The sequence below is a fragment of the Alosa pseudoharengus genome, unplaced genomic scaffold (genome assembly GCF_046254945.1).
Source record: "Alosa pseudoharengus isolate Yale_2024_CS ecotype anadromous, Long Island Sound unplaced genomic scaffold, YU_APseudo_1.1 YU_APseudo_1.1_scf_3, whole genome shotgun sequence".
Lineage (NCBI taxonomy): Eukaryota > Metazoa > Chordata > Actinopteri > Clupeiformes > Clupeidae > Alosa > Alosa pseudoharengus.
In genome coordinates this window covers 28,011,017-28,020,054 of record NW_027468718.1, presented here as the reverse complement: position 1 = coordinate 28,020,054, position 9,038 = coordinate 28,011,017, and positions in this window count along the sequence as shown.

The window sequence follows — 9,038 nt, the reverse complement described above, 5'->3', positions numbered from 1 at the left end:
TGCTTGAATGCGTTATAGCCTCCCCCCCCAGCCAGCCTAGCGGATAACAAAGCCTGGTGCCTCAGTGTTAACACTGCAGATTAGGTCAAGTTTTTTAGCCCTCTGAGCTCCTCTCCTGTAAATGACGAGTTTTGATGTGAAACAAGCAACATGTCAGAGCGAGTTGAAAGATGTAGGCATCTCCTGCCATGTCACAATGACAGGCCGCTGAATATTTGGGCCATTAGGGGCTTATTAGTGAATAAATGACCAGATGGTTCAGTGATGCACAGAGATGGACAGAACTGGATGCTACTAATCAGCAGTGTCTGTAGCTCGGTGTCAAATCACAGGACATGGTAACCCATGGCAACCGAATAAAAGTTAACATTAGCAAGTCAATTTGAAATGTGTGTGCTGTAAACAGCCTGGCTGAAGGGCCTTTTTCAGTGTTTGCCTCTCTCTCTCTCTCTCTCTCTGTCTCGCTCTTTCTATCTTCCTCTCTCTCTTTCTATCTCCCGCTCGCTCTGTAATAAAGAGAATGGATCTCCTCTACAATCCAAATAGGGTTTTAAAGAGCTTAAAATGCATGTTCCCCTTCCCGCCTTTGCCCGCCTGATTTATGAATCTTACTGTGTATTATTCTGTCTCTGACACTTCAATACTCCCGTTATCAATGGCTGCTTTGAAACGTCCTAATAAATTTTAAAGCCGTTATTGTCACAGTGAGATGATATCACAATATTGTGCTGTTATTTCCCCCCACTAATTTGCTACTAAATTTTCAGAACACAAGCTACCTATTAAAAGTTAAATTAAAATATTAAAATGCTAAGTAATCAAAAAGGCCATAATATAAAACTGTTTGTCACTATACAATTCATGTAAGATGTAATTATTGTTGTAGTATGTGCATATTGAAAAAGAATTACATTACATTTTGTTATTTATTTATGTTACATGATACATAATACATTTTTTATTGATGTTTGAAGATATTTTTCACTGTAGAGGGTTAAATGGTAATGGTAAAGGAGTATTAAAAAGTTTCTTTTCACTTCAACAACTTTGTCTTGATGAGCAACTTCAGATGACAGTGTGTTCTTTTTTCTTTTGTTAGGTTCTAACCATATCAGACTCCTGTTATGTCGAAGCACCCCACAATTCTCTTCATTAATGGATTTATTCCATTTCTACATCTAAGGTGCTTCTATTACCTTCCCTTTCTCCTGTTTCCCAAAGCCTTCTTCGCAGGAGGTAAAAAACAAAGTTGAAACGCACAGTGTAATGAGCAATGTGTTGTTTGGTGATAGACGTGGATAAAAATATGTAAAAAAAGAACATTGGAAAAGGCATAGGGAGAGAGATAGAGAGAGAGATAGAGAGAGAGAGAGAGAGAGAGAGAGATCAGAAAGGAGGAGAAGAGTTGCATGGTAGGCCACACAATGGAAATTGTGCTCTCCTGGAAGTTGCATATGAATGGGAGGCTAACATGCGGGATGGCGTTAATTGTATGTTTTGGCGGTGAGCCACAGCTGAGACCAAACAGGCTGCTGCTTTAATGGATGGGAGGGCTGTGTGTCTAACAGTCTGTCACTTGTGATTGGTTAGACGCCTTTTTCACAGGATAATTGATCACTTGTCTCACTGTTTGTAGTTGTGGGAAGATTTTAAGAATTGCACCAAATGTTCTCTATCATTATTCAATTATTTAAGTGTAATACAAATATTATGATATTTGTTGCAAATGTCACTGAGCAGTTGTGGTGTTTTAGACACCAAATTGTGCACTCTTCAGATTGTTTTTTTTTTATTAAACTACTTTAGCAAGATGCTACTTTGATTTAGTAGATCAACCATATCTGCATAACAGTAAATAATGGTTGCTAGTGTAATGTTCGTTTACAAATAACCGTACATTTGAATAATGTATGCACGTAGATTGTATTTTATCTCGCTCTACCTTATCACAACAGCCTTAGCAGTAAAACATAAATATTGTGAGCATTATGTTGAGCCAAAACAGTGGGACACCATGTTATTATCCCATCCCCCATTAGATAGAATAGAGCGCGTTGTTATTATTTGTTATCATATGCTAATTACACATCATTAATGTTAGACCTTAATGGCCCCAAGAGTGGGTGATAGGCTGTAAAGCTGAGCTTGCTGCTTGCGGGGAATCAGAGTCTGGTGGGGAAAGAACACTAATGCTAATGAAGCGCCAGACCTTTTATCTTAGCAGATTAAAAGGGAAAAGATCACAACCCTCAAAATAAGCGTTTTGACATCTGTAATTGGAAGAGACAACAAGCTTTTGTTCCATTATAGGGAGCAGGAGGCATCAGTCGGGCTGTGTAAATCTCTCCGGCGAGCCAGGCAGGTGCTCCCCTAGTGCCTTCACTCAGTTAGCCAAATGAAATCTCCTGCGCCGCTTTCATGCTCCGAGCCGCGCAGACAGAAGATGGAGTGAGGCCTCGGGCCGCTCGGCGAGATGCCTGTGATCTGGACTGGCCCTGCACCGTGTGCCTTTCAGGAGGGACCGCAGTGGCGAGGCAAGGACGAGGCGCTTTTCATGCCAGCACCTGATCTAACAGCGCAGCGGCCTCATGATTTTTCATAAACCTTGTTTTGCCTATTACTCAGTTAAGTAGCATTCATCTCCAGGCAAATTGTTCTTGATTGTAAAGGGCATGGAAGGGAAAAAAAAAAATAATGCAAATGTATACCTTCGCTGAATTCCCATATTGAGGCCATGTGTGCGTTGGCTTCGAAAGTGCGCATCTGGCCTGCTCAGAAGGGCCTGGCTCAGAGCGGGCAGGAACAGGGAAGTGACAGCTGGTCCAGCATGGCTCCATGTTTGACCCCCAGCACCGTGTGTCCTCCCGGGTGGCCAGTGGCGCGAAGGACCCGGAGGACGCGCGCGCGCCGTCCAACAACACCTGGCGGGAGATCGCCCACCTCGGAGCCAGGGGCCACGCCGTCCCCGGGCCCCCCACTTCCGAGCCGGGGGAGCGAGGTGACACGGGGAGCGGTGGCATCGGGGAGCCGCCACCCCCAGCCCAGCCTCTGTCACCCTGATGCCCGAACAGGCCCACGCCACCAGGGGTCCTCCGCCTGCCCATGTGCCACCCCTCCCCAGTAGCCCCAAGGTCCTGCTATGTGCTGAACCTCAGACATGACTGCAGACCACATCACCTCTCACCTCTCCCCTAACATGACCACCAGGTCTGATTCAGTAAGGGGGAAGGTGATGATGAACAAAAAGTAGTTTTCAAATGAGGTGAAGGTGAACTGCTAGGTTAGGTGTGTTGGTATCTCCATACAATGGGAGGTTGCACTGTTTCTATTTATTGACTGTGAGGTATATCACAGATGACCTCATATGTATATAAAGCATGCAGTTGAGGCAGTGTAAATATGAAGTGCTTATATCTCTACCTAGTATGCACTATTATAATAGTGCAGCTATTTTTGGTCCTGCTTCCATATCAAGTGTTCACCTCATTTATATATGGCAGTATAGGGTGTTGGTTCAGGTGACCTTTATAGCATTTTTCACTATTATAGATGCTTACCATAATTATACAAAAAACATTATGAAGTAATGCAACATAGGCAATCAATTATAGAAATTGCGTAGTGTGTCTAAGCACCTAAAATAGAATCCAAAGAAAGCCCCACTTTGGAGGTGAATAATTGCCGAACAGCGCAATGTTTATGGCGTGATTTTAATTGTACTGTATTTCTTCCCCCGACATCCATTTCACATTGAGGGATTCCTGTGCAGAGCATCATTAGTCCTCCTATAGCGTGATGCGACACAGGGAAGGCCAGATTGCGGGGGTGGGGAATGACGGTGATAAAAGAAGTCAGTTTGTTTAATTATTGGTAGTTATCACATTTACCTTCCCTTTGACTCAAGTGTGTATGTAATAAGGCTGTTCCGCAGTTGCCACGGAGAGCGAGAGGGAAAGGTCAGGTGTCACTTTTAATATGACTAGTGCACTTCTAATGAAATGCTGTTGCAATATGTGTTGAATACGAATGCATTAATTTCTTAAAATGTCTCTCACATTTCCGGGGCGCCTCAGCCTTTTTAACTGGGATAATTTGACAGCAGCCCCCAGTCCGCCTCTGACAGCTCAGAGGAGCCAGGGCTCAGCACCTGCGTCCACCCAAGCATTAAACCTCAGATCCTGAACCCTCCTCACAAATGAACTGTCAGATCATTACGGCGCGTGATGCAATATAATCTGTCTCAGAATTAGCATTGGCCCATTCCTTACTCTGTGTGTATATGTGTGTGTGTGTGTGTGTGTGTGTGTGCGTGCGTGCGTGCGTGCGTGCGTGTGTTTTTTTTTATATATTTATCTTCATTTTTTCTCCCCTCTGTACCTCCTCTTCCTCCTGCCATCAGCTCCTTCTCCCCCCTTCATGCAGGCTGCTCCTCTGAAGGCGGCGGTTTGAATATGCATCTCTGCACATTTCCATGAGCGATCCGCTGGGGAGAGCGCGAGCGGAGAGAGCAGCTTTCAGCATTAGCATGTTGGGAGGGAAGGGTCCTCTCCACTCGGGGTCCCACTGCAGATGCTCTGCCCCACTTGTTCATTACAATTGCATTTCATCAGCTTGATGATGTCCACATGTCAATTGAGTCGGAGGATTTTGCACACAAAGGAGCCTCTGGGAAAAGGACTTCACTGGCTAATCAGCTGATTATCATACCTCAAATGGGCCCCGGCACTCAGCTTGAAGTGCCTGTGAGTGGGGAGCGACAGACAGGCGCAGGCTGGACTCAGATAGGCAGCGGCCCTTCACACGCGCACGGCCAGAAATGCAAAGTGTGCAAATGAAATGCGCCGTTATGGACGGACAAACAAAAACGGAAATACATCAATGCCAAGAAGTTGGGTGGCAAGGGGGTGGGGGGGTGGGGGGGGTATTGCTGTAAGGATGAGCATTGTCTCCTTATTATCACATATGCATGCAGGTTAATGTGATGGCTGGGCCAGGTAATTATTCATTGATGTTACTACTGCATATGAATGTTTTGGCATATAGTGTTTACCACTATTATCATATTAAAACGGGATACATTTTTAATACCGGTAGCTGCAGGCACAACATTTCTCTGTCTCCAAATAATCTTTACTAGTGCTAATACTGCTTAGAAAAGAACTGCCCCCCCCCATGCTGTGTGATTTATATGCACTGTGTAACTGATAGTCATTCCTGGGCTCTTCATTGCACTGCTCATGTTCTATCGACTAGCTCCAGCACTAGGTGCTCAAAGGGCATGTCTATCTGTAGTCAGAGCCTTTTGTCTGAATCGTGATAGCCACACACACAGTGCAGGTTGCAAGTGAGCAGCAGGCCCAATTATAAAGTCTGCAATCTGCATTGTTCTTGAAGCAAAAAGAATCAATGCGCTGAAGGCATATCCCCATCAGAAGACCTAATGATGCCTTTCTGGACCAGAGCCTTGCACACTGCATAGTAATCTTCTGCTAATTAAGTTTATAATGCTCAGGCAGGCCTCCGCACCAGTGGAATTCCAGGAGGACAGAGCAACTTATTTATTTATCTCAGAAAGTGATCCGTTGTTACAGCCATTGTAATTAAAGCAAAATTATTTAAATAGTAAAAGGATTTATGGGAATTAGTGTTGACTGAAGAATGAGACCCCGAGATGTGTTTTAAATCATGAGGTCAAATTAATTTGAAATGGAAGCTCCCCCACCAATATCGGTAAAGGGAATAATGTAGCCATAATTTTTGAGCAAATGTTGTTAAACAAGTCACAGTTAGAGGGTAATCGCTAATGCGCGCCGGCCTGTCCTGCATACATTTCTGGCCGTTGGGCGGCGTGTGATGCACGTGGTGTTGATAATGCTGCAGTTATGCGCAGTAATCAGTGAAGGACAGCCCTCGGAGTGCGGAGCGGAGACGGAGGCAGGCTGGACAAACAAAGGGGTCGGCGGCTCAGCCAGGACGACTGCTGTGTGGGCAGAGGAACACACATGGCTGGTGCCTGTGCTCACCGTTAGCGGATCAATATGGCAGCCCTGTGCTGTGCGTAACGCCTTTGTGCACTGTGCGCTCATGTGGGCACATTAGAATAGTTCAATAAGGGGGCTTGGCGGCTCTACTCAGCGGGTCGTAGGGCTGGTGTGTGTGTGTGTGTGTGGTGTGTGTGTGATGTGGGGGTGCTGCGGGAGGCAGGAGAGGGGATCCTCAGCTCACCTGGGACGGTTTGGAGCAGGGCCAGAGCTCTTGCTACAGATGAGGCTCCTGACAGGACGACCCCCCACAGCTAGGATTTGAATCTGTGAGCAAAAACAAAAGCACATATAAAACAAACAAAACATTGTAAACTCATATCCAAAAAGTTGGTCACCAGAAATAGAAGATTTATGAACTTGCCAACGGGTCTAGAAAGGAAGTCTTTAAAAGGCTTTGTTTGAAACTGTTTGACTGTTCTTACGTAACAGTCATTATACAGCCCTGACATGTTGTAACCATGTTGGACCTAGTCAACGTAACTTCACTGTACATTTCCGTTGTGTTGATCTTCCGCTTGGCCTTTGTCTTCCTTCCTTTGAAGTTAATACCTGTCCACCTCTCTTGGCAGACTGTTAACTGACAGGGTGTCTGCATTGAACTAGATGTTCTCCTGAAGCCGAGCTCATTCGCTCACCTGACAGCCCAACACGCCTGCCAAAGAAACTTCCGCCTTCCTCTTCCCTGTGAGTGAGTGAGTGATGCTCGCATCCTCACCAGCCCTGTTTCCCCACACACACTCTCACTTGCTGCTATTTCTGGCCTCAAGACCAGAATTTCTCTAATCTTAGCGTTAGTATTCTGCAGCATCCTATCTTTGAATGCACAAAGATACTGTTGTCATGTTTTATGTTTTGTATTGCATGTTCCAAAATACATATAATGTTGGTCGCATTACTTCATATTGGACCCAGGGTGGGTTGACTATAGCTTTGCATAGAAGGGATTTAAAGTCATGAATGATGCATATATTGCACATGAAGCATTTGACCTCTTCTAGAATGTCCTTATAGGCTGGAAAATAAAACGGGTAACTTGGCTACTATGGTTTTCTGATAGCTGGTTAATTTAAGGGCTTCAGCAGACAGAGTGCTTGAAGCAAGTCAGCGCCACAAAGGCAGCTCTGGTGCAGGTACTGGCGCGTCTCCCCTCCTCCTGGTCCCTTGACCTTGTTGCTGGCACTGTCGGTGACCTTGGCCTCGGTGACAGGCCAGCCAGCCGGAGTGGCATCCGAGAGAGCAGACGGTTCAATACGCAGCCTTGTTCCATAATTAGCCATAATGGTGTGTGAATACAGGACAGGTTAATGAAACTAGATGGTGGAGATTGAAGAAGCAAGGGCTTCTGGGAGGAGAGAACAGCAGGGCTCTGCCAAGATCCCTACGACAGCAATTTGCGGAGTGAGTTATTTCCCGCAACCTCTCGCTAGCTACCACTTTGAGCGGGTTGTGTTCTTAAATGGAGGATAGCGTTCCATTTCCCCGCCATTAATATGCATGGGACGGCTAATGGGGCAGAACCAACTAAGATAATACGATTCGTAGGCGGCTACACCACCAGCTGCATTAATGCTTTGTGACTTTTTCGGTGAAGCATTTGTCTCCAGGCGTCTTTGGACAGGCTGCAGTGGCGAGAAGAGGGAGAATGGCCAAAGACTGCACTCACTGGGACATGACTGCTGCTTTTTTGATTGCGTTTTTACTGTAATTGCTCTCGTCGGATGCTCTTGAACACAGTCCTTTGTGTGCATAAAAAATGAAGGGACATTTTTATTTGACATTTAATTTCATAATTAGCACAATTAGTTTATGGATTCTTTAGGCCAGTTTTCCACCGACACTGTGGTATCCGTGAAACTATTTTGGCTTCTATTTTCCTTATAAAACGTATAAAACGCCAACAATAGTCCTTTCTTCTCTGTACATTACGTAGATTGCCCTTTAAAAACATAAAATGTGCAATCTACGTCAGAGAAGCTAGTTACTCAGGTTGATTTTCGCTGCTTTCAACACGGACCACATATTTTACAAAAAGACAGGATGAAGGAAAAAGAATAGAATCATTGATTCCCCCTCCCTTTTTCAGTTAACATTTTGTCACCCACCAGGAAGTAGAACAAGCAGAGAGTGAGGTTTTAGTGGTGGTTTGAAGCAGGGGACTGTCACATTGTTGGATGTTCCTAAACGTAACTATAAATATAAGTAAGTGTAACATCTCCTTGAAGGGAAAAGCTATGATTTTGCCGGAAAAGTGGTCTCCTCCCTGTCAGCAGTTTTCTGCAGTGGAGTGAAGCTGGCGCATTAGCGTTGTCTCCTCTCAGTAAATAATGTGTCCTCATTCAGTCATTGTGTGGAGAAGGAGCATTTGACTACAATGGGCTATTATTGGCTATCATAGGGATGAAACAGACTCTCAGGGGAGAGTGGGCGACTTTTGTGAACTGGAAATGTCTGCTTCTCTTCACTGCATATTGTGGGCTATTTTTCTTCTTCTTCTTCTTCTTCTTCTTCTTCTTCTTTATTTTCCTCTTTTTATGTTGTGGCATCACAGTCCCAGCCTCCCTGCTCCCCCAGCACTAACTAAAAGCATGCATAGATTGTGTATGATAAGCCACACTCTCGGCCCACAGAGTAGCTTGCATGCGGCTTCAGAAGGCGACGTCGCCGTTGAACTCTTCCCCCTCGCCCGTCTGCGTTTGTAGTGGACGCTCTCCCACCTCCACCCTCAACCCTCCACCCCCTTTCCCCTCCTGTCCACACTACGGACCCCCACCCCCACCACCACCACCTTCGCCTCTCCCCTCCCCTCCCCTCCTCCCCCTCTTCGCAGGGCCCCTCTCTCCTGCACGGGGCCGGCCTGTCAGGCGCTCTCCTGTGAGTGCTGCTGCTGTGATTTCCTCAGGGCCATCAGGTGGGCTGCTGCTAACTAGCCAAGCCTGAGACAGGGTGACCTCAAGCCTCAACATGATGGGTCTGAATCAACAATGTGTTCGCCTA